Source organism: Suricata suricatta, chromosome 11, assembly GCF_006229205.1.
Source record: "Suricata suricatta isolate VVHF042 chromosome 11, meerkat_22Aug2017_6uvM2_HiC, whole genome shotgun sequence".
NCBI lineage: Eukaryota > Metazoa > Chordata > Mammalia > Carnivora > Herpestidae > Suricata > Suricata suricatta.
The window spans coordinates 82240831-82268188 of record NC_043710.1 but is presented as its reverse complement, the minus strand read 5'-3'; the positions used below and the strand labels follow the sequence as shown (position 1 = coordinate 82268188).

At 38.0% G+C, this 27358-nt stretch overlaps 1 protein-coding gene across 5 annotated transcripts in view; it reads left to right on the top strand.

Annotated features, from left to right (window-relative positions):
* NTM (neurotrimin) overlaps positions 1 to 27358 on the top strand; it is a 938616-nt gene that overhangs the window by 886453 nt on the left and 24805 nt on the right. The gene's annotated exons all lie outside the window — the stretch shown is intronic.

Genomic DNA, 27358 nt, shown 5'->3' with positions numbered 1-27358 from the left:
AGAATGGTACCAAAATCTCATCACTCAGGAGCAAGCCCTGCGAACATGTCTGAGAGATGTGTGATTTACTTCATCAAACGATTTGTTTTCCTGAAACCAACTTTACTGAGTTATAGTCTACATACAGTTGAAATTCAAACACTTTAAGGTTGATGGCTTTTGACAAATTATATGCAGTTATGTAACCACCACCTTAATCAAGATGTAAAACCTTTCCATCTACCAAGAAGTTTCTTTATGCCCCTGTACAGTCGTCTCTCTCCTCAACACCCAGGCCTGGGCAACCACTGATGTGATTTCTAGAAGTATAGACAGGATTGCATGTATATGGTATCATGTGGTATATATTCTTCTGAATAAGCCTTCTTTCATTTAGCTTAATGTTGTGTGTATAGTCATTACATTATTGTATTGTAATATTATATCCAATTCATTTGTAAAAGGGTATTTTGGTCACTTCTAGTTTCAGGCTATTCTAAATAAAACTATTTTGAACAATTTGTATACATGTCCTTCAATGAATACGTATTTTTATTTCCTTTAGATAAATACCAAGGACTGGACAGACTGTGCCACATGTTAGGTGTATGTTAAACTTTATAAGATATATTGACATAATTTTCCAAAGTTATTGAACCCCTTTACTACCAAAAATATATGAGCCTTCCATTTGATCGAAATTCTAGCTATTTGGAAACATGGCATATATTGTTGGTGTTATAATGAATTAATTAAAATATACAATAAACTAAAATAAATACAATTGTGAGTATTATTGAGATGTAATTAACAGAGCTCACTTTCACTCACTTAAATGTGTACTACTTAGTGTTTTTTGATATATTCACAGAGCTGTACAAGTATCAATTTTTTGTTATGCAACATAAATTTAGAAAATTTGTATTAAGCCTCCAAAAGAAACTGTCCTATAGAAATCACTCTTCATATCAGCCCTCTCCCTTGCCTCCCTCAGCCCTAGGCAACCACTAATCTACTTTTTGTCCTTATAGAATGGCGTGTTGGGCTGTTTCATATAAATGGTGCTATTTAATATGTGATCTTTTGCTGTTGCCTTCATTGACTTAACCAAATGTTCTCAGGGTTTATCTATTTCATGACATTTAACAGTGATTCATTTCTCTTCATGATGGAATTCCATACCACGTGTTATTTATCCATTCATCAGCTTATAGGCATTTGAGTTGTTTTCACTTTTCCACTATTGTAAATAATACAGGTGTGCCCTTTTGTTTGCAAGTTTCTGTGTGAGTATATTCATTCATCTTGGGGCATATACTTAGGAATGGAATTGCTGATTCATATGGTAATCTTATGTTTCACCTTCTGAGACATTTCCCAAAGGTGCTGCTGCATCACTTTACATTCTCACTGAAGTGCATGAGGGTTCCACTTTGTTTTGTTTTGTTTTAGTGTCCATACCAGCACTTGCTATTATTCATCTTTTTGATACTAATCATCCTAGTGTGATATGAAGTATTATCTTACTGTGGTTATAATTTGCGTTTTATTCATGGCTAATGATGTGAAAAAGAGGGAGAATGATTTCAGCCTTTCACATTAAGTTTAATGCTAGCTGTGGATTTTTCATAGATCTACTTTATCAGGTTGAGGAAATTTCCACCTATTTTCAGTCTGTTGAATATTGTTACCAGGAGAGAATGGTGGATTTTGTCAAATACTATTTCTAATCATTCGAGTTGATCATGCATTTTTTCATACTTTATTCTGTTGATTTGGAATATTATATTAATTGATTTTCAGATATTGAACCACTCTTGAATTCCTGGTATAAATCTCATTTGGTCATAGTGTATAATCATTTTTGCATGTGTCTGGATTTAATTTGCTTGTATTTCTTTATGAAAATTTCCCCATCTATCCTTCTCAGAGATATTGGTCTACGGTTTTCTTTTTTTGTGATATGTTTGTCTGGTTTTGGAATCAGGGTAATACTGGCTTCATACAATGAGTTGGGAAGTGTTCTTTTTTCTAAAGAATTTGTAAATAATTTATATTAATTCTTCTTTAAATGGTAGATTTACTGGTGAAGCTATATGGGCCTGGCCTTTCTTTGTGAGTAAATTTTAGTTACTAATGTGCAGCATAGTAACTAAAGTAATTTTAGTTACTAATCCTTTTACTTGTTGTAGGTCTATTCAGATTTTTTAATTCTTTGTTAGTCAATTTTAATCGTTTGTCTCTTTCTGTGAATTTATTCATTTCACATATTACTTATTTTATTGGCATATAATTATTCATAGCATTTCCTTATAGTCTTTTTTTTTTATGTAAGGCTGGCTCCTCTTTCATTCCTGATATTAAAAATTTGAGTCCTTTCCCTCTATTTTCCTGGTCACTCTTTTTGAAGCTTTGTCAAAGAACTAACTTTTAGTTTTATTGACTTTGTTTATTGCATTCTATTCCCTATTTCATTAATATATACTATATGTTTTTGTTGTTTTTTTTTCCTTGTGCTTGCTTTAGGTTGAGTTTGCTTTCCTTCTGGATTGGCAACTAGTTCCTACACTTACATAAAACGTACCCTAACTGATAAAGAAGGTTCAATTGCCTCGACTGTTGTACAATGAGTTTTATGCTGCACATCTGCTTTCCTTATGAAAGTCTGGAATTTTGATATATATTAGGCAGAGGGTGTCAGTTCATAATTAAAACTATGGTCCCTGTCTCTAAAGGGCTTCCTTAGGCAGATATATTATACACATGTTGCTGTGTCTTCATTGCTTGAGGAAAGACTGTGCTCTATGCAACCCCTCAGGAGAAGGAGAGAGTATATGGAAGCCTCATATGAATTCCTCCTGACTCTGCCTGTGCCTTTGCCCTTTATGACTCAGCTATATATCCTTACTACATCCCTGTAATAAATCTCAGCCATGAGCACAGATACCTGCTGAGTCCTGTGAGTGCTTCTAGTGAACCCTTTAGTATGAAAGTGGTTTTAAGGATCCCTGACATATAATTCTTGCCTTGATTCTTACTGAAACAAGAAGAATTCATTCTTTCATTGTTAATGTATTATTTACTTTTTCAACTGACTTATTATTTAATTGCTTTACCATCACTTGATATTTTTTTAAGAGCATATTTCTCCCAAACAGGAGAGAGGACAATAGCATATGCTGTGTGGGTATGAGATGACCAGGTATTAAAGGAAAAGACCTTTATTTATGGTGATAAAAAGAATTGAAGGATTATATTGTAGTATTTGAAGAATGACCTAACATCTTTTGCAGTTTTTCCTCTAACTTGCTTTTCTTCTTTTTCACTTAATGTAGCTCTGAGTTCTAGCCCAATGCCTAACATAGTAGGTCATGAAAAAAAAAAAATCGGACTTTTCAAATACTTGAATCAAAACTGAATCACTATAAGGGGCTATTATTAATTTTATCAAATGAAAAATAATTGGTAATGTAACATTAAAAGCATTATTTTAGAGATATATTCTGAAGTACTTCCAGGGAAGATGATGTAATGTCTGGGGATTATTTTTTCATAATAGTTTCTTGTCAAATTGGTTTCCATATAACACCCAGTGCTTCTCCCCACAAGTGCCCCCCACCATGACCATCACCCACTTACCTCCCTCCCCTTCCCCTTCAGTCCACGTTTTGTTTTCAGTATTCAATAGTCTTTCATGATTTGTGTCCCTCACTCTCCTCAGCTCTCTTTCCCCCTTCTGCTCCCTATGGTCCTCTGTTAGGTTTGTCCTGTTAGACCTATGAGTGCAAACAGATGGTATCTGTCCTTCTCTGCCTGACTTATTTCACTTAGCATAACACCCTCGAGGTTCATCCACTTTGCCACAAATGGCCATATTTCATTCTTCCTCATTGCCATGTAATACTCCATTGTGTGTGTGTGTGTGTGTGTGTGTGTGTGTGTGTATACCACATCTTCTTGATCCATTCATCAGGTGATGGACATTTAGGCTCTTTCCATGCTACTGTAGAAAGTGCCACTATGAACATTGGGGTACATGTGCTCCTGTGCATCAGCCCTTCTGTATCCTTTGGGTATATCCCTAGCAGTGCTATTGCTGGGTCATAGGGGAATTCTATTGATAGTTTTTTGAGGAACCTCCACACTGTTTTCCAGAGCGGCTGCACCAGTTTACATTTTACCAGTTTACCAACAATGTAGGAGGGTGTCCGTTTCTCTACATCCTCATCAGCATCTATATTCTCTGGATTTGTTCATTTTAGCAACTCTGACTGGTGTGAGGTGGTATCTCAGTGTGGCTTTGGTTTGTGTTTCCCTGATGATGAGTGATGTTGAGCATCGTTTCATGTGCCTGTTGGCCATCTGGATGTCCTCTTTGGAGAAGTGTCTGTTCAGGTCTTCCTCCCATTTCTTCACTGGATTATTCATTTTTTGTGTATGGAGTTTAGTGAGCTTTTTGTATATTTTGAATATTAGCCTTTTATCTGATATACCATTTGCCGCTATCTTTTCCCATTCTGTCAGTTGCCTATTAGTTTTTTTGATTGTTTCCTTTGCATTGCAGAAGGTTTTATTACTTTAAAATATTCCAGCAAACAACAGTAGCAACTAAAGTGAGGTTGTCAGAATATTGATCATTGTAAAACCCTAGTGCTAGGTATAGCATGTTTAAAAGTCTTTTCGAAATATCAATCACATGTCCTAAAATTTTCAAATAGGTAAATTCTGGTTGGGGTATTTTTATCTTCTGTGTTCCAAAAATTGATAGCATATTGACAATTAATTTTTTATGACAGACTATTAAGAATTAAAAAGATATTGGTAATGTCAAATCATCAGTCATTGGAAGATAAGAGAGATGCTTGTAGAAATAGTGGTCTTCTTTCATTGCCTCATCTTCCTCAGGCCATGTTCACTGCTTAATTCATCAGGGTATAACTTCTGAACTCACCCATACATTGAGAGAAACTCAGACCATCACATGTCTTCTAGGTGCCAAATCTAATAGAAATCTCTTTACCTTATGTCAACTGTTTGCCTTCCTGTGTAGTGTTTATAGATACCTCATTTTCTTTTGGATTTCTATTCCTTTGCTTTCCCTATATTTCTTGTAGTTAAGAAACTATCCCCAAACTTAGTGGTGTAAATCAACCACTTTATTATACTTATAGATACTTAGAGTCAGGGATTTGGACAGAACTCAACAGGGCCAGCTTGCCTCAGCTCTGTGACTGGGAAGACCTGAAGGCAAGGCTGACTAGACAGCTTGGGCAGGTGGAATAACCTCTAGGTATTTTCACTCACCTGTGTAATTGTTTATACTGATTGTTGGCTAAGACCTCTCTCAGGCTATCAGCCAGCCTCCTACATGTGGTCTTTATGCATGGCCCTGTTTGAGTTTCTTCACAGCAGGACTACTGGGTCCCAACAGAACATGTGACTCTGTAATATAATCTCACCAGACATAAGGAGAAGGAATCACTGACTGCACCTTTCATTGAAAGGATTGTTAAAGTCAGTGTGACATGGAGATATTATCTAGAGATCTGTGGAAATCACTTCTTCCTTAGCCTCATAACAGTCTCAGGATTCTCTTCCCTCACTGAAGTTTCTTTCTTGAATATGCAATGGAAAAAATACAGTCTCTTCAATAAATGGAGTTGATAAAACTGGACAACAACTTGCATAAGAATGAACTGGACCACTTTCTTACACTATATACAAAAATACACCCAAAATGAATGAAAAACCTAAATGTGAAACAGGAAACCATCAGAATCCTAAAGGAGAATAAGCAACAACCTTTTTGACCTCAGCTAGAGCAACTTCTTATTAGACATGTCGCCTAAGATAAGGGAAATGAAAGCGAACATAAACTATTGGGATTTCATCAAAATAAAAAAAATTCTGCACAGTGAAGGAAACAATCAGCACAACTAAAAGGCATCTGATGGAATGAAGATATTTGCAAATGGCATATCGGATAAAGGGTTAGTATCCAAAATCCATAAAGAATTTATCAAACTCAACACCCCCCAAAAATAATGCAGTGAAGAAATGGGCAGAAGACATGAATAGACACTTTTCCAAAGAATACATTCAGATGGCTAACAGACACATGAAAAGATGCGCAACATCACTCATCATCAGGGAAATATAAATCAAAACCACAATGAGACACCACCTCACACCTGTCAGATTTACTATAATTAACATTTCAGGAAACAGCAGATGTTGGTGAGGATGCACTTTGGTAGGAATGCAAACAGGTGCAGCCATTATGGAAAACAGTATGGAGATTCCTCAATAATAAAAATAGAACTATCCTAAAATCCAGCAATTGCACTACTAGATATTTATCCAAAGGATACAAAGAATACAAAAATGCTGACTCAAAGGAGCACAAGCACTCCAAGGTTTATGAACAGCACTATCAATAATACCCAAATTATGGAAAGAGCCCAAATGTTCATTGACTGCTGAATGAATAAAGAAGATGTGAGATATATCATATATATATGATATATATGATTATGATCACTGCTGAAATCAATAGTTGGGATGCTTTACTGATTGAGCCACCCGGGCACCCCCTATGGCAGTTTCTCCTTTTATCTCCTTCCAGACCCTAGCTACTGTAACTACCAACAAGGTGCAGCTGCAATAAACAACCAAAGAAGCAGCTCTGCATAGCTCAGTCTTCACTCCTGAGCTCCAAATCCAAATATCTTACTTTTTAAAAGACATTCTCACTTTAATGCCTACAGTCACTTTAAATACATACTTCCAAGTGGAGTCCATCATTTGCTTCTTGTATTTCTTATTACAAGGAATGGCACCACTGTCCTATTGCGTCACACAGAAAAGTATAAGTTAACTAACTTAGCCTCCTTCTTTTTATTCAACGTATCTTTTCAGTTTCTGAGTCCAAGTCCTTTAGAAGCACTTCGAATCCTTCTGAATATCCTTTCAATACATTAAATTTTCCCCATTACCACCACCATTGCCTGTTTGAGGCACATGTTATCCCTTATGAGGATCATTCACTATTTCTATTACTGATCTCTTTGTTTCTTAGACCTGTACTTCTCTACTTCATCTTCCATTCTGCTGGTAGAGGGCATTGTCAATCCTAGACATCTCATCTTGATTTTCTCTTGCTCAAATTTTGCAAATGATTTCCCATGCTCTTTAGGAATACCCTAAAACCATTTTGTCTCTCATATTTATATCCCTGCCCAAATGCCCACCTTTAATGCTCATTATTATTTCCACTATTTCACTTTAAGCCCCTGAATCAACAATTGATTTATAAACACTTCTCAAAAACTGTTTTTTATGTTTCTATGCCTTTGCACATACTATTCCTATTTCCTGGAGTCTTTTCACTTGTGTCTTCCAGGCTCTTTGTTTATATTTGACCTTTTAAAATCTAAAAAAATTAAAATAAATAAAAATAAAAATAAAATCTCAATTTGAATGTTACCTCTTCCTGGGGCTCCTGGGTGACTCATTTGGTTAAGCATGCTGATTTTGACTTCAGCTCAAGTCATGATTTTGTGGTTCCTGTATTCAAGCCCTGCATCAGGCTTTCTGCTGTCAGTGTGGAACCCTCTTTGTATCCTCTCCCTCTCTCTCTGCCCCTCCCCAACTAGAGCTTGCTCTCGCTCTCTCTCTCTCTCAAAATAAACATTAAAAAATGTTACCTCTTCCATGAATATTTCCCTTTACCACCACCCCCACACACACATACAAACCCACTAAAATTAACAACTTTAAGAACTCTGTAGCCTTGTGTATATAATGCTCTGATTGTATTGTTTCCTTTACACACCTCCAGCATAAAATATCCCACTGTGTCATATTGGTTGCATTACAGAATTCTCCAGAGACTGTAAGCCTCTTAAGTGCGAGAATTCTGCCTCAGTAATTTCTTAATTATTAATTCTATTAACAAATAATGCTGGTATCTTCTGTTACATGCCAGTTACTGTTGTCAGGTCATGGTTTATTTCTAGCTTCTGGTAGGTCCTCAGATAATCTGAGTTGAGTTTTTAAATAAATAAACAAACACTGAAGTATTATAAGGTGTTCACAAGCATTTGTAAGAGGTTGTTGAGATGAAATGTGCCTGCATTGTATGGATCTCAGCTGGGGTCATTAGAGACATTCTTCTGGGCCAGAATTGTGATTTACATAATGCAAGTAGGTAAATTTGAAGTTTGCTGTTAAAATTCTCTTGGTTGATCAAAGGCGGCTAACATCCATATCCAAAAGTAAACTAGTAATGTAGCATCATGAGATTCCAGGCCTGGGAGACTCTCATGCGGTTTCAACAGCCTTCCTTCGGTGCATTCTCTGGAAATCTGCCTCCGTTTGCTTCTGGTTTTATAGACCGCATCCAGAGTTCAAAGCAACAAATAGGTGTTCTTCACCCTTCTGCAGAGTTGGCTATCATTCCCCACAAGCCTACACAGACTATGCAGGAAAATTAGTCTTGAGACAAATAACATTTCACTGTTAGCAGTTTTTATCATTTTTTCCTTTTGGCCTCTATTGCATTGTAGACATTTTTATAATGGGCATAAATCTTCATTTAATTTCCTTTGACATATGCTGCTTTGGCAGTGCCACATTGCCACGGAGCATCGCTTGTTTAGTAACTGAACTCTGCTAACAGCTGTAAAGGAACCACTCTGGGTGTGGCCAGAGGTGATTTGGGGCATGGCCACATTTTGATTGGTTAAATTTTCTGTTAGTCCACACACCAGTTGCTAAAGCATAATCACAAGCCTGATGGGTGCAGGAACTCTTCTGACAGGAAAGTAACATTGCTACTTTTGTCAGTGTATTATCATTTTTAAGTAGGTCTCTGACAGTGTCTAGGTAAATAAATTCTGTGCACACAAAAAGCACAGTGTACCCCCAAAAAGGACAATAATTTAAAAATATTTTTTCACAATTCTACTTATGCAGATAACACAGAAACAGTTGTTGACTTTCCACTGGGTGTTGTTTATTGTGTCTTATAGAGGATTGAGGACAAATTCTCATAGTTATGAATAATATCAAAAATTAACCTCACTGACAATGAAAAGAACAAGAAAGCTGAGAATTCTTACAAGTCTTAAAAAATGGCACTGTGATATTAATAACATAGATGGAATTTATTTTTATTAACTCCTACTTCTAAAACTTAAAACAGTATGCTTTAAGCCCACGTCTTATAATACCATTATGTTTTATTGCCAAAAGTGACTACATATTGATATTTCAGAAATGCCGCAGGGCCTTTATGTAACCAGTTGCTATTTTACCTCAAAAAAATAAATAATGCTTCCTGTTTTTACTTTTACTTATCTGGAATAAGTAGCTATTGACATCTGGTGAAGTCAGTATAAAGATTTATTTACCTGAGTGCAAATATTGACCAATAGGGAGCCTAGCTCAGTGTTTATATTGAAAGACTATAAATTTTGATATTGACTGGCTGAGACATCGATATTTGCATTGTTGTAAACATTTTAAAAATCTCCATGAAATATTCTTCAGAAATTCTCTTGTCATAAGTGTAGCTGAGCTAGAGCTGTTTGGGGAGTAGCTTGTGCCTGAAAGCAAGTGGGTAATGTGAAATAGCTATAAATTGTTCTGGTTTCTAGGTTTACACAGACACATTTTTTATGGTGATGGATAATGGTGATTATTAGGAGCTTTCAGATGACAAACCAAGAACTCCACCCCCAAATCCAAGGATTTTGTCTAAAACAGCTCTCTGAGCAGAAATAGTCTACATGATTAGCTTATGATGTGAAAATCTCATGTTTTCCAAAGAATATCTGATCTCTGATACAGTGTAGCATCATTAATTCTAACTAGACTAACTCATAACTTGGGATATTTATACTGAGCTTGGATGCATTTTTCCTTTATGTTTACAGTAGAAAGAATACGGTTTAAAACATATTAGGTCAGATAAAATGATAAACAGAAATTTAAAATTTAAAGGAGAAATTATACCAAATCTTATAACTTATACCTATGAATGCCTATGTTTACCTGTAACTTATTGAATACAAGTGGTATGTGTGTGTATGTGTGTGTGTGTGTGTGTGTTTATATGGTATGCATGAATTTTTTTTACCTTTAAATTTGGTAGAGACATAAGTAGCATGAGTGAGGGAGGGGCAGATAGAGGGAGAGAGAGAAAGGGGACTCTGTGTCACTCACAAATCATCAGATCATGACCTGAGCCAAAATCAAGAGTTGGATGCTCAACTGACTGAACCACCCAAGTGCCTCTGGTAGGCATGATTTTTAAATAGTTGTTTGGATAAATCCAGGTTTACATACCTTCAGCAACATGCCTTCATATTACTGTTTGTATTTGGGACAAAACAAAGCATGAGAAATCCCTATCATAAATTGTATAAACTAAACTTCTGGCTATTATTCTATTCTTAATTATTTCCAAGTGGGTAAGTTCATAACCTACTTTGGCCAGCTCAGTAGTGGTAGGTGAGTGATTCAAGGTAATGAACTCCATAGACTGAATGTTTCAGTGCAGGGTTTGATGTCCAGTGTCACTGTACAGAAAGGCAACTATGACAGCATCCTAATCTGAGGTCAGACAGCTTAGGAAGGTGAAATATGATGTCTATTAAAGTTTGATAGTGAATTTGGGTAGAAAATTTGGCATTTAAAAATATTTGCATCACGTGTATATTCCTGGAGGATTGGGGAAAAAAAGAAACATCTAATATGCTGTATAGTTGCTTAAATCTTTTCTCTAGGCTATTCTTCACAGCACTCTGTTCTAAGTTGGTCTCAGGGACTAACAGTGCTTTTAGCTAAGAGGGCTGGAAGGGAGGCCAAGATAGGCAAGGCTAAAATAGGCCTTCGCTGTTAAGTGAGGGGCTTATGAGGGAATGTGGAAATTTTCCTGCCAATAATGGTGGCTGCAAATGAAACACTCAGCTCTTGCCCAGTCCCCGTGGCAAGCCCCTGTTCTGTCTTTGCCATGCAGGCTCCATTTCCATCTCCTCCTTCCACTCCTTTTCTGGTATCTTCCCCTCACCAGCCTCCTCATGCTTCCCTTCTCTGTCCCTTTGGGGAAGCTTCTTTACCCAGCATTGTGCCTGTGTGCCAGGCCCAGTGTGCGTGTGACTGAGCAGAGGGCCCTTGAGCTAGCTGTGTATGTGTCAAGCTGTGGATGTGTATGAGGTTGAAGTTATGTGGTTTCCTAGGGAAAAATATATCTGGTTTATAAGAAAACGTAATACACTAAAAAGAATTGAGAAAGGGATTTGGGAGACTGAGCAACTGCTAGAGAATATGATTATAGGAAGTCAAGTGCAAATGAATTAAGGACTTATGATTCCATGAATGTTTCCCAATATAGAACATATGAAAAATAGACTTAAAGGGAAATAAATGGCAAATCTAAGTATTATGCTAATAGAGAAATAAGAAAGTGTGCTAACATATGTGTATGTGTGAGCATGCATGCGAGTGTGTCCCAAACAGGCTTACAATTTTTAGCTTACAATTTGGGGTCTGTGTGCATGTCCAAAGAGAGTACACGATGTATGTGAATAAAAGGAAAAACACAGAGGTCTGAGGATGTGCCGGGTGTGTATGTGTCTATTTTGAAGAATATTGAGGAATAATTAAGGCTAGTCATTCAGTGTACATTTATGTGGCTGACAGAGACAATGTATTATATCCCTGGAGGCAAGACTGTTTAAAAGTGAAATTTTAGTTCTTTATATGCTTTGTGAAATATAGTCTCCTTTCTTGTCAAAAACCTTTAGCATTTTGTGTGATACACAGAGACTAGAGTTAGTGTTTCCCTGGGAGATGAAGCAGACAGTTCTACCAATCAGTGTGGAAGAGAGACAGTCTGGACAGGACACAAAGAACAGAATGGAGAATGTGATTCTTAGTAGAAGCCAGGCAAGAGCCATAGAAGCATAAAGGGTTATGAGCTTCCCAAGCATCCCCAATTATTTGAAGGAACATTGAATTTCTCACTGCACAAAATATCCAGATTTACTTAAATTTAAAGGACAAGTAAATTTTAAGAAGCTGTAGAACTTGGAGCATCCAAGATTCTGACATATGAAATGTAATTTGTTTGGCACTTACGTTGTATCATGCGCTGTATTAACCACTAAAGTTAGTTACTTTTTTTAGGTATACATTTCTATGAGTTTTAACATGTTCCCCACAACTGGAACTTAACAGAATACACAAGAGCCCCATCACCCCAAGACATTTATTATGCTGCCCTTTTGTATTCAAGCTCTAGAAAACTAGAAGTTGTCTGTTGAAAATATATGTCTTTACTTCAAAAGTGTACACTTTTATTTCATGGGCTCTAGTTACTAGATTCTTGAAAGTCTAATATTTCCATCATATAGATCTTCTGAGAGTTGGTTTCTGTTGTCTTTTGCCTTGTGAGTTGTTGAGTATTTTCTTGTTCTTTGTATGATTAGTGATTTTGGATCATAACACACATGCTTTGAATATTAGGTTAGTAGGCTCTAGATTTTATAAGAACTCCTTGAGTAATCTATCCAGAAAGAGAATTGGCTGTTTCAATAGCCAATGAGTTCACTTTGGTCCATGCCACAAATATTGACCCTCCTCTGTGGTTCCAATGCCAATTCTAACCCAAAGACTTCTCAGTGTTGTTAAGATGTGTCTTCCATTGACTAACTAGGACTCCGGGTTAAACAAGACTTCAGTTCTTGAAACATTGGGTATGCTGTTTGGGGTGAGTTCCATACATGTTCAGAGGTGAACCTGAGGTTTAACGCACTGTTTATGTGACCCCTTTCTTGAGCTCCCTTCTCTTTAATTTGCTCCTATTCTCTAGCACTCATGGGTCCACTTTCCTTGCCCTCTGCCAAGAAAACAAAATTATTAGACTTCCCTTAATGTTTCTCATTTCCTGTGACTGAGTCAAACTCTGGGGCAAAGCAATGAAAGAGAACAAAGAGAAGAAAAAATATGTAATGGAAATTCCTTTATATTTTTCAGACCACAGGGGTCCCTTTCCTTAGTTCTTTTGGTCATAAAGAAAAAAAATTTTTTAAGTTTTAGGTGTTTTTTTGTTTGTTTGTTTGTTTGTTTGTTTGTTTTGTGGCCACTGCTGCAACTATCATTGTTGCTACAGGACTGCAGCTACTGGGCTGAGATTTACCTCAGGGCAGAGCGAAGAAGGGAAAGAGAAAATAAATAAATAGAGTAATTAATTAAATAAAAAGAGAATATCCCTCACTCTCCCCATCTTGTAAGTTACCCCTTTTTTGTCTTCAGACTCAAAACAAAGGGCTTATCTTGAAACTTTTCTCAGTTGGCATGTATCACACCATTTCAGGATTCTGGCCGCTCTGAGTTTACACAGAAAAAGATAGCGAAAAAAAGCAAAACAGGAAACTTACCACTGCTTTGGTCTTTCCTCAAACTTTGATTTACTTCTCCAACCTGCCTATTATTATTTACTTTTCAGAGTAATCAGAGATTGTTAAATGTATTCTGTCTCACTGTAATGAGTGGAAGACCCTAAGGTGTACTTAGGGTAAGGTAAGCTTACTCCATCTTCACTGGAATGGCAATTCCTGCAGAGAATTAATGATAATAATAATAATTGACTAAAATCAGTCCAGTGTTTTAAATCATCACCATGAACGTGTAATTTTTGGGTAATGTCAGCAAACACACATCCCCTACCAGTAAACCACTGATGTAGAAAAAATGGAAGTTGAGAGTAATAGAAAACAGGACTAGAGTCAGGTATGTATGTCATGTATTACGAAAGAATTTAATAAGGCAAGATTTCTTTATTAAGCAGCCCCAAACATGCATTTGATTATAAAGTGGGTTACTTCATAAAACTCTGTCCCTACAGATACAGATAGAGAATTAGTGTGGACCAAGTTAGCTATAAATTTATTGACAGCTGGGAACATATCAGCTAATATATTAATTTAGTCCTTCATTCATTTAACAACTATATATTGTGAACATTATATGTTACATATACAGAACTATTATCTGCCCTTAATGGACTTTTTTTTTTTTGAAGGAAAAAAGAAAAAAACAAGCAGACCATTTCAATATGATATTGTAAGTGTTATGGTAGGGAAAAAAAAAACAAACTAAAAGCACTAGGTGCTTATGACATACAGTGAAGAGAGAGACAAGGTGTTATTCTAGGGGCACCAGAAAGGTTTGAGAAGGGGGATCTGGGTGGGACAGTTGGTTAAGCGTCAGACTCTTGATTTCAGCTCACTCAAGTTATAATCTCACAGTTCATGAGACTGAGCCTTGTGTTGGGCTCCACACTAAGAGGGAAAAGCCCGCTTGGGATCCTCTCTCTCTCTCTCTCTCTCTCTCTCTCTCTCAGCAAATAAATAAACATTTAAAAAGAAAGGTTTAGGAAGGATTCCCATAAGAGATGATATCTAAGTTGTGACCTGGAGGAAAAGGATGAGGCAGCCTGAAATAGAAGGTGCTTCCAGGTGATAGCATGAGGTAAACCAGGGACAGAAGAGAAGATGATATTCTTCTGGCATTATAAAGATTTTTTTTCCAGTGAGGTCTGAGCCAAGTACAGAAATATATTAAGGAAAAAATTGTAAAGACATAAAGAGAGGTTAACTCATGATAAACTATGTAATAATTTATGTTGATTTGTGGTTGACTATATCAGATGTACCTACCTCATAGTATTATTGGAAAAGATTAAATAGATAGTAGTTTTGCAAATTAGAAAGTCCAGAGGCTGTTTCAGCAGTATACTCTGCATTGAGCATGAAGCCTGCTTAAAGTTCAGTCTCTCTCCACCCCCCTTCCCATTTTGCCCCACCCTTGCTCTCTCCCTGACCCCCCCAAAAAAAAGAAAAAAAGAAAAGAAAAGGAAAAGGAAAAAAAAATAATTCCAGATGGCACATTTGGACAATAGTTTCAAGATGCTTGGGGCTGTGAAATACAGGGTCAAGAGAGGAGTGGTGTTAAAACAGATATTTAAAAGGTGAAAAAAATCTGAGTAGACTACAATTAGGAACTAAGACTGGGATAGCAAACTGATTTTTATCAGTTAAACAAAATCAATTGGAGTAACTTCCTGGAATGGTGCCTTTAAAAATAATTTTTAAAAGTCTGTGAGGCATAAATAAATAAAACAGATGGAGTGACAGCCTCAAAAAAGGGAGAATAGAGGAAATTATAGATCAAAAGGGAGAATTATTTTCTGAGAGGAGACAGACGGCTGTTCTGTTGGAGGGCAGGAGTAGAGATAGAGGAGTTGAGGGTAACTTTCAGTAAGACTTTGCAATGATGGGTCATTTTCCACAACTCAGGAGACAATGTGATGACAGGCACAGATGTAGAGGTCTGTAGGTTTGACTGTGAAAAAAGAAGTGACACTGCCTGGTGGCTTCTAGGTCCCCCCGCCCAGTAGCAGATTATCATCAGAGGATGGCACAAATCATCATCAGAGAAATGATGACCTGGCAGTGAGGTGTTTGAAGAGAGTGAACAAGAAAAATGAACCTTAAGAGTGGGAGAGTCTGGTTTTCAGAGAAACACTGTAAAAGTCCAGGGCAGTGGTGAGAGCTTATGTGTGGCGAATGTCTGATGAAGTCAGGTTCCTGACTGTGTGATAATCCCAGAGCAGACACAGAGAAGACAGATACTTAGATCCATGTAGAATGGGGTCTCCTCAGGCTAGTGTAATGTACAGGTGTAATGGTGTGACTGTTTTCCAGTGAGAGATTACACTGGTTGGTCATAAAAACTAACTTTTATCAAAAGGCATGTCAAAGGAAAACAGAGTAAAATTGTCCTGTCAATGGATTTGAGGCCTCAGTGAAATAAAATGATTTCCATAAAGTCACTGCACAGATGTGTTGGCAAAGGTAGAAAGTCATGGACAGAGTGAGACATTCAGATTCATGACTTTAGAGGAGGTGCAGTTTCTTATGAGTTATATGTGTGTGTGAGGTAGGTCACTAAAGTGAGCAGAGGAGAAACTCAATGTAGATAAAGGATCAAAAATGTGAGAACCAAGTTTTTAATAGATTATGTTTCTGGACAATAAATCACTGAGAATGATGGGTAGGAATTGGCATAGAGATGAAGACTCTAAGCCAGGAGCAAAGGTGTTCATTGAATGGGAATGAATGACCAGGAGATTAGTAGAACAGATGTGTAGTGAGGCAGAGGAGTGTGTAATTAGGTACAGGATTTTATAAAGATGGAGTCTAGAAATGTCACTAGAGAACAAAGATACCAACAAACAATAAAATACATCAGTAGCCTCCACTTGATAGGGTAGGTCTACAGTGGAATGCATAATCTCAGACTTGATGACAGTGAGAAGGAGAAATCCTTCCAAGAAAAGTGGGAGGAGTTAAGGGAGTGGCTGGTCATTGGTAGAGGTACAGAGAGCAGAATGGAAGACTTTTGAAAGAATAGTAAGAGTGGGTCATCGAGCCAGATTAAAGGTCCTATGAAACTGATATAAGACTATGGGGAGTGGAGGTGACTGAAGAGATTCATACTTGTACATCAGAAGTCAGCAAACTACAGTCTGTGGGCCATATCCAACAAGCCACCTGCTTTTCTGTATGTTCCGCAAGCTAAGAATGCCTTTTACATTTTTAAATAGTTGAATATTACTCAAAAGAAGAATCATATTTCATGACAAATTAAGATGATATGAAATGGAAATCTCCTTGTCCATAAGTAAAGCTTTATTGGAAGGCAGCCACTGTCACTCATGTATGCTTTATGGCTGCTTCTGCACTACAACAACAGAGTTCAGTAGCTCCTTCAGAGGCTGTATGGACTACAAATTCTAAAATATTTGCTATTTGGTCTATATAAAAGAAGTGTGCTGACACCTTTTCTGCTTAGGTGGCTTTCCTAGAAGGAGTGGTTATTCTAGCCAATGCAAGGGTCTTTGAAGCCCACTAGGATTACCCAGTGCTGTGCAGGCCAGCTGCTCCCACAGACTTCTTACAAAAAAAAGTGGTTGTGTCTAACTACTTCCACAGTGGTGACAATAACTTTGAGCTTTGATGAGAACACGGTAGTCTTGGGAGCAAGATTCTGATTTGCGTAAGCAATTGGATAATTGTCTTTAGCAAACATTCTGCTTACTTTCTTTGTTGTTTGATATGTAATTTTAACATCTGCTTAAGCTCCAGCTCTCTCACACTCTCCTCTCCTCCTCTGTCTCACTGCCTCTGTCTCTATCTTTCTCTCAACCCAGACATTACCAGCCATTGACTCTATGGGATGCTTCATGAGCTCCTGTCCACTTGTCCACTTCACCTTAGAAGGTGCCAGTCAAGTCTCAGATACAACAGTTAGTCTCCTGAAGTAAAGAATTAGAAAAGAAATAAAGAACAACTTATAGTTCATCAGTTAAGGTGGTTCACTGTTTCCATTCAAGAACCAGTGGTATTTTGGTCAGTGATAAAGTAAGATGTCCCTTTATCCCATCTCTTGGTACTGTGGGAAAGGAAGAGAGTTGCTAGGTTTGAAAAAGGCCAGAGAAATGGGAGCTAATGCAGTTTAAGTAAAGCAGTGGAGGACAGGTGGAGGCGAAAAGAACATGACACTGTCAGTGGCAGGCAAAGCCCCTGGATCCTGAGAAGGAAAGATGGCAGGGGACTGTCATGAGCACATGTGTGAGAATAGGGACATTCGTTTGGTCTTTTTGTGCATTTTGCTTTCAAACTTCATGGAGCAGGTGATGGGGAGAGCTCAGGGTACTTCTGATGCTATAGTACAACGTTGCTCTGTGAGGCCAAGGTATACTATTTTCTCAGTAGAAGCAGCCATTGGTTGAAACCACATCCCCACTTGCCAGCTTCTATCCCTGGTGTGATGATGCTTATTGTAGTGCTTGTTGGCAGTGGTGTTTCTACTGCAGAGACTCCCCCTTCTCCTATTGAGGCCCAATTCATGTTGATGACAGCATTTTTTCCCCTGCCTGTCCCAGGAAGGTAAAGAGCCTAATCACATTGCCTGCAATCATTCCACCACTAATTACATATAGGCAGAACTGAATCACCAAGCTGATTCCAGTTGGAAAAAATTCATCCAAATTGATGATGACATAAGAAAGCTCTCTGAGACACTTCTGATTAGGGCACACTGCATCCTAACTCATTCAGAGGAAGCAGGGACATTAGCTACAAGAGCTTTTAACTAAGGATATTTGTGGAGATGGCCAAACGCAGCTCTTATTCACTCCAGGCCTAGCTTGATGAAGGCTTTTTTAGTTCCCCTTAGGAAATGTGGAAAAAAAAATTATTTATCTTAAGGAGATTTGAGAGGTCCAGCCCTTTATCAGAAAGAAAAAAGAACTTAAAAAATAGACCTCTGCTGTTTTCTCAAAAGCAACCAAAAGGAGGTTTTAAATAGTTCATTATGGCAGCCAGAACAGTCACCATAATTATAGTTAGTCAGTTCATTCATTCAGTCTTCGGCCATATGATCATTTGGTGCCTTCTCTGGTTAAACACTGCTATAGATATTAGAGATATAGAGACAAATAAGAGTCCTTCTTTTCCTGAAATTTTGAGTCCAGATGGGTAAACATATGCAAATACATAACAATGCAGTGTGATTAGTGCAACACTAGAAACAAACAAACAAAATAAACTGGGTAGAAAGGAAGCAAGGAATTCTAAATGTCAACAAAGAGTTCCCAGAGGATTGATACTTGAGATGGTTTTGAAGGATGCACAGAAATTTGAAAGGGGACAAAGAGTTATGAGACTCCAGGCAGAGGACAAGGTAGAAAGGCACGGATCAATAGTCTAGTGCTTTAGGAACTTTGCTGGTATGTTCAGTGAATGTGGGGTGAAAGGAGTTGGTAATAGAAAAACCTGGATATGTAGACAAGAGCCAGCTCCTAAGGAGCCTGTATATGCCTTGTCAAGGAGGAATGTGGAGCAGTGAAACTACTTAAGCAGGGGTGGGATTGATTTTTATTTTTAGCAATTATTGGACAAAAATAAAAATAATGAGCTGGAAGCAGGGAGATCAAGTAAAGAGGGTATTAAAATAATCCAAAGTAGATAATGGACACCTGAATTAAGATAGTTTACAATGACAAGGAAAAGAAGGAAATAGATTTGAAACCTCTAAGGAAGGTAAAACCAACATGATTTGTTGAAGAGAAAGAATAATCACATGTGACTTTTTTTTTAATCTTAGGAGAATGGGGAGTTAGGCCGAAAAACTCTGTAATCAAATATAGTAAATATAAAGGTTTTCAGCCATGCCTTCCCTTCTCTCTGGGCCCAGATCATCCTACACCAATAGGCTTCCTGCTAGTCTATGGGTATTTCCATGTGATTTTCTCAAGGCATTCTCTTACACACATTCTTTTGTTGATATACTATTTGGTAGACATGTCTAGTATTAATGGTACTTTGTAGACTCCCTCATGCTCTAATCTGAATATATTCATTATATTGCCTTAACTATAGATATGACCTCATCCCAGCTTTTCTGCTCCCTTCCTTCCCCCAAATGGTCATTGAGTGTTTGCTTGATACTGTCACCAATAGATGGGATTCTTGAGGGAGTTCTTCATTCTACTATATAGCTGAGGATGCTGTATGTGAAGGGGAAGCTTTGTCCTTCCTCCCTCTGTGTCCATCAGGCTCCTGGCCTAAGACGGGTGGTCATAATGCTCTGAGGTGGGCAGAAATGTGCATACTTTGTTCCTTTCAAACTAAGTCTTGGTGGGCAAAGCACTCCCCTCTTTTAGTGAAGAAAGAGCTCCTCAGCTCTGCATAATTATTCTTCAAAAGTATTATTTGGACGCTACTTATCTCCCCATCCTCCCCAAAATATTTAATGACATAAACACAAGGCTGTGCTTTTCCTTCTAGAGATCTGTCCTTCCTAACATTAGTTATATTTTGAGGAGCTTTTCTGCTTTATCTTTGTGGGGCTGGGAATTGATAGATATTTGATTCTGTATCATCACTGGGGGATGAACAAAAGGAACATAGCGTATAGATACTAATCTTTTTCAGAAAGGTCTAGAATCTTTCATTAGTGAAAACACACACTCATATGTATAAATATAACCCCAGGTTCAAAACTCCCTGGGGTTAGATTCCCACAATTCTTAGACTAAGAACTCCTGTTTTTAATCTAGAAACGATTTTCATGACTAAATGACAGAGCGACCCTATCGACTGCTCTACTTTTCCCAGGGAATTCAGAGCCAGGTTGTAAAGGTGACTATGTAAGTGGACTTGTGGCCTGAGGGTATGCGGGCTAGTGTTAGGAGAGCCTTCACCCATAAGGAGCCTCTCAAGTAAAAATAATTTCCTTAAATTAATCTGAGCAGGAAATTTCAAAGCAATTAAATGCTTCACATTTCTCAGCACTCAGTACTGACTTATATCTCTAGAGATTTAGAAAAAGAGAAAGCAAACAGCCAAGATACTGAGGTAATATGACACTGCGGAGTTCTATATTTATCCCCTATCAATGTCTTTCAGATCAAATTGGCTGAGTTTACAAATCAAAAGCTGATTTCTTTATTTATTTTTTATTTTTTTAAGCAGCCATCAGCTGCACTGCTGCAAATACCCAGGTTCCAGACATCAAGCTGCAAACGCCAAACATCCAGCTGTGTGCTTTCTGACTCTGATATCATCACCCATAATAGAGGGTGTGCATGCAAAACTGAGCTGACAGGCTTTGTGAAAAGGCGTTCAGAAGAGCACACAACTCCCAGGGCCCAGCCGGCTGCCGAAGCTGCATCTGCACAGAGAACAAGTGTCGTATCATTAAGGGAGGGGATAGGCCTGGGAGATACACAGGGCTTGGCCCTGTGGAGTCCCAAGGCTCATTTTCATATAATTACATCTTGGGCTTCATCTCCTCCTTAATACAAAGCTTATCATTATTCCCAAAAAGTTTCCTAATTAAAAAATAAGGCATTTTTTTCCTGTTCTATGTATCTGTAAAATAATATATTACATTTACATATGTATATTCATACATATTCAAACAGCAAAATATATGCTAAGTTTCAACTATAAAATGAGTTCTTAATATATGCCAGGATCTATGCTTAGTATCTCTTTGTTATCTTTACTGGTAGATAGATTAGATAGATAGATAGATAGATAGATAGATAGATAGATATGCAGTTTATAGTTGGCATCAGTGTATGTTTTGTTTTTGTTGGATCTCTATCACTTTATGATGGAATCAGGTTAATGGATTAAGTTTTAAACTATCAGTTTGCATTCTCACCTTAAGCAGAGATGGATCATGGACAGTGAAGCTGTCTGGGGAATGGTATCTCTGTGTGTAGAATGTAGTACAAGAGATGCTATGGCCAGCTGGAGTTGCTCAGAACAACCAGTTCTTAGGTCTCTAACAGAAAGCTGAGGGAACGGATGAGATAAGTTTCTCAGGTATAAGAAGAATCCATGTGACATAGATGAAGATCTGAGACCGGCAGGTAGGGAACATTGGGGACATTGCCACACAGTGTACACGCTACAATTTTAGCTCCCAGCTCACTAGCAACAAACACTAACATGTGTAAGAAAGAGCCCTCTTACATAGTGGAAGCTCTTTAGAAAAGGCAAGTTTGCCCCATTTCCCAAATATAATCCCTATGTTAGTGCCAACAGTAACTTTCTAAATGACTGTTGGAGGCTGTACCTCAGTGTAATACCAAGTAAAAGCAGGTTTGCACCCTCTAGGACTTTTTTTCTGAAAGAGATCTTATAAATTTGCTCATTCTTAGAGAGCTCCTCAGACTCTTTTCTGTCAGTCATACTATCTGTATCCAAGGGAAATGTCAAAAAGAAAGATATAGGGGCACCTGGGTGGCTCAGTGGGTTAGGCATCCGGCTTTGGCTCAGGTCATGATCTAATGGTTCGTGGGTTCGAGCCCCGCATTGGGCTCTGTGCTGACAGCTAGCTCGGAGCCTGGAGCCTGTCTTCGGATTCTGTGTCTCCCTCTCTCTCTGACCCTCCCCTGCTCATGCTGTCTCTCTCTGTATCTCAGAAATAAAATAAAAAACATTAAAAAACTTTTTAAAAAGGAAAAGAAAGATATATAAATCTATATATTTATGTTATATAATATTCTATATGTGTATGTATGTATATGTGTATATATATATGTATGTGTATATATATAATTTTATTCTTATTGTGAAATTAGATGAATTTCTCAAACCCTCAGCAGTTCTCACATGGGCTGTGCAGCTACACCAGCTTTCCTAGAAGAAATGATCCCAAGAAACTATATCCCATGTAAATCAGATCCTATTTTAAGTGAAGGGAGTGGAACATTTTAGTTAGATATTCGGCAAATCCTTTGTGAAGTTTATTATTATTAAATTCCTACTAGAAAAGCAGAGATCTGATTATTCTTTCACTGCTGCACTGATATTTTCTGGTATCGAGGATCTTGTATATTAAAATGGGCTCAAATGGAGTTGTGGTATCAGTGATAGCTAGCATCTGTTGAGAACTTACTATGTTCTAAGTACTTTACACATCTTTCCTTATTTAATACTACAGGGTAGCACTGTTTGCCCCATTTTACAGAGGAGGCATGTGAAGCACAGATATGAGAACTATCCACCACCGTGTTCTACTGGGCTGACATGAGGGCCTAAGGACTCAGCCCTGCCTGCAGCAGTCAAGCCAATGGTGCTGGTAACTGTAATCAGCTCTTCAGTATAACATCAGAGCTTTAGGAGCTATGCTTTGTGGACAAATCAATACTGTTAAGTAGTTTGGAAATTCTTTTGACTGCCCAGTCACTGTAGATGTTGCTATTTAGAGTCTTTGTGTAGCCTACGTATCCCTAGCCTCTCCCCACAGCACAATGCATCAGTGCCACCTCTGGGCCCAGCTGCAGGCCCAGAAATCCCCAGACGAATCTCAGTCTCTCCTCTGCTTCGTTCTTGGAGCCCCTACCACATGCTCAAATATAAGTATCCTCATGTTCTGCTCCCTGCCCCCTCAGTGAAGCCCCTTTCCTTTGCCTCTGCTGACATAGTGAGAATAAGCCTCTGTTCTCAGTGGTGGCCGTGAGCTCACTGTCCAGCCTGCACTGAGTTCTCAGGTGCTGGGGAATGAGGAAGGACTTCTCCACTTCATTGGCATATATTGACCCTGGATCTCACAGCAGCACCGTCCACTTCCAACTCACTCATGAACACATCTTCTATAGTTTCTGGCCCTAACGGCAGAACAGTAACCATGCCTCTGTCACTATGGCTTTTGTCCACCCGACCTCCCAGTGTCTGAACAAACCATGTTTTTCTCCATCAAAACACAAAACCTCCCCTGCTTGTCAGCCCATAATAAAGGCCCCAGAGGGACCCCAGCCAGCCAGTCCTGTAAACGTCTGTTCCTGATTCTCACTCTGAGTGTAACAGGAACATCCTGATGGTAACCAAGAGAGAAAGAGAGAGCAGTAGCAAGAGTGCTAGTCCAGTACTAAACTAGTTACAATATTTGGATCTAAATTTTTAAAAATCCGGGATTCTGTGTTCTGTATTTTTTTCAGTTTCTGAGGCCCATGAGTTTTATCTCCGCTAGTATATATGCCATAAAAATATTAAGTAAGGAGACAGCTGTGCCCTCTCCTCTCCAATAGCTACAGCTGTTCTCCTGACAAGCTGATTCTTGAGCACAATAAAATAATTTTGGCTATTATTATTTTTCAGTTATACGGTTTTTAACACCCAGTCTACAGACTCAGAAACTTGGGGTTTTCTTTTCCACATGGGTATCACTTATACAGGATGGCTTTTGTCCTTTGATTTGCTATAAACTGCTGAGTTCAACCACTTGGACAATGTGTAACCGCTCTGGGGATGTAGGGGCAGGTGTTTCCAACTTGCTTCATTTCACTGCTTGGGGTGTCTCAGATTTCACTTCATGAAATAGCTGTGTTCCTGAAAAGTTGGCCATAAAACAAACTCTGTTAGATAAATCATAGTTCCTCTTTGGTCTACATTTTAAAATGAAGAACATATTCCTCTGAGGAAATAATTGGCCCCAAGACTAAATATAAATTATAGAAAATATTCAATAAACCTTTTAAAATCACATATTTAAAGAAAGTTTGTTTTGCTAGAACACTAATAGTGATGATATTTTTTAAAGTCAGGAAATACAAATATTGTGCTAAGAACAATCACCAGAAGTGGCACTGTCTTGGGAATAGAGCCACATGAAGATTAGGTGATCAACGTGGAACACCTGACTTTTTTTTTTTTTTAACAGAATTCAACCCATAGTTCTGAGCATATCAGTCAATCTTTGTATTTGACAAATTTCACATTATGTAAACTACTTTCCTTGGTACCTTGAGAACCAGAGATATCCAAGATTTAGTCCCTGCCATCAGTTTCATTTGTATTGCAAAATAAGACCAGTACATACAGCATAAAACAGCCCTCAGAAAATACTATTTTAGTTCCAGGAGCTGTGGACTGAACATCAAGAGGCCTGATGTGTTCTGTTGCTAACCATATATGAACCCCTCTGTACTGCTGTTCCCCACAGTAAGAGATGAGGATTTAACACATCTCTAATTCCCAAACTTAACTGTATGTGACAATTTCCTAGTAAAATTAAAACTCCTCATTCCAGAATATTCTGGTTTAATAGGTATGGGTGGAGTCTAGAAATCTATATTTAAACAACTATTCTAGGGAATTTTACTGAAATTAGACTATGTCCTAATATAGCAAGTATGACATTATATAATCACTAATGTCTCTTTAAGCTCTTGAGTTTAATTCTCTTATGCTTTTAAAGTCTAGAAGAGCTCTATGTGCAACAAGAATGGAGGACAGCCACAGGCACTGACAGGAGACAGATGGGAACCTGGGAGTTCTCTAAGGCTGCAATAAAAAAGTAGCCCAAACTAGATGGCTTAAATAATGCAAATGTGTTGTCTCACTGTTCTGAAAGCTAGAAGTCCAAAATCAAGGTGTCAGCTTGCACATATTCTAATTATAGGGGAAAATCTTACTTTGCCTGTCCTGGCTTCTGTGGTTGGCCAGCAATGCTTGGCCTTCCGTGGCCTGTAGAAGAATCACTATGGTCACATGACTATCTTTCCTCCATTGTCTTCACATAGTCTTCTCTCTGTGCCTGTTTCCAAATTTCTCCTATCTATGAGGATACCAGACAGTCTGGATTAGGGCCCACCCTAATACCTCACTTTAATTTGATTACCTTTATAAAGACCCTATTTCCAAATAAGGTCACAATCTGCTGGTAGGGACAGGATGGTAATTCAATTCATAATGGAATTCTCATGGAAGAATTAGAATTTGAAAGCGAGATGGTGTCTGCTTCAATGGCAGGAAGAATGCTCTATGAGTGGCAGGTGCAATCTGTGCAAAAAGAATGAAGATATTTGTCCAAGATGAAAAATAGCATGGCCTGGCTTGAAAGCTGTGACAGTGGTGGTAGAGCCATCAGTGGTGACAGTACTAACACTTGCAAAAATGTACCACATACCTTTCACTGTACCAGTTGCATTGTGCATGCATTCCATCTTCAAAGTGCCTCTAGGGGTCTGTGACTTTAGTCTAATGGAGTTGTAGAAAGGAAGCAATGGTAGCACAGGGGAGTCAGGTAAGTTAACTCCCAGGAGAAGTAGACTGGGGCTACTTTATGAAGGGCTTTGATAAGGCAGCAGAGTTTTTGTTTGATGTTACAGAAAATAGGGAACACTTTTAGTGTCTGAAGAGGTGTGACATGATAGAGGGGGTATTTTAGGAAGATGACTGTGTCATTCCCACCAAGGGATGTGTTTTCTTTGCAAAGGAAAGACTTACAAATGAGAGGCTATTGACCATGAAGGGTTTCTTTTCAAACAGTTTTATCAAGTGATTTGCCTCTTTCCCACTGGTAGTTCTTAACCAAGAATTTCTGTTAGCACTTTAAATGCACTTTAAAGTATGCTCTACTTATCTGCTTTTCCCCCCAATATTCTTTGTAAGTTACTCATTCGAGTGATAAAGCATTGATCATTTACAGCCAGAGCACAAATGCTGTTATAAAGAAAACTCCTTGAATCATTAACTCTATAAATTCAACCATCAACTCTATAAACTTCAACTTAGGGTGTTTTGTTTATTTAATTCTTCATTTGTTTTAAGCAATTATAAGAATTTCATTTCTGGGGTGCCTGGATGTCTTAGTCGGTTAAGCGTCTTACTTTGGCTCAGGTCATGATCTCACAGTTCGTGGGTTCAAGCCCCACATCGGGGTTTGTGCTGACAGCTAGCTCAGAGCCTGGAGCCTCTCTTCAGATTCTGTGTCTCCCTCTTTCTCTGACCCTCCCCTGCTCAAGCTGTCTCTCTTTTTCTCAAAAATAAATAAAAAAAATTTTAAAAATAAAAAAAGAATTTCATTTCTAGTGGTTCAAGGTATAATTCACTATGTGTATACTGATTGTTTTCTCTCTGGTTTTACTATGCATGCTTCTATGAGAGAAAGAAGCATGTTTAGATAAAATGGAAAAATAATAACAGTGGAAGCTAAAACGTATAGAGCATTGCACTGTACAAACTACTTTTCATGTGCTTTACCCAATTTTATCAGAAAGTATAAATGTAATAATTGGTGAGCAATGGACTAATTGTGGTCTTCCTATAATTCTACATTTGGTTTGGAGAAATATGAAAGTAAAATTAAGCCTCATTGCCATTTGCAGAATGACTTAAGTGTAAATCCCTTTTCTCTGTTAATAGAAATCTGGATCAATGGAGAACATACAGCTTCCCCAAATCTTAAGCCATCCAACTTCCTTCCCTACACAAGATTGCCTGATATTCATGTAGAAAATTACACATATGCTAATACACATGTCCCCACAGAAGGCTTAATGGATTCTTGATTATAATTACTCTAATATTTATGTGCTTTCATTTGAGTCTGTATCCCCCTGACCTGCTTCTCCATTTGGATGCCCATGTAGCAAGCTCATCCAAGCTTGGTCCTTGTAAATCTTACTGTGGTCACACAAGAACATTTTTGGATGGCAAAATTAAAAATGATGCATGGTGTCTAGTTAGAGAGAAGAACAAGAGATTAAGAGACCCCTGTGTCATTTTGTTTCCTTTCTTTGGTGGTGTATTACACAGACTCCCAGGAAATGTGAGGTCCTACCAATTACTTCTCTGACACTAGAGCTCAATCCAGAAACAGCTGTCCAGAGCTAATTTATTTCCTAATGCTACGGCACTGTTAATTTATAAATTACATTGGTAATTCGAGCTATTATTAATTTCAGATGGTGTAGGGCAAGCCTAATTAAAATGTGACACCAATT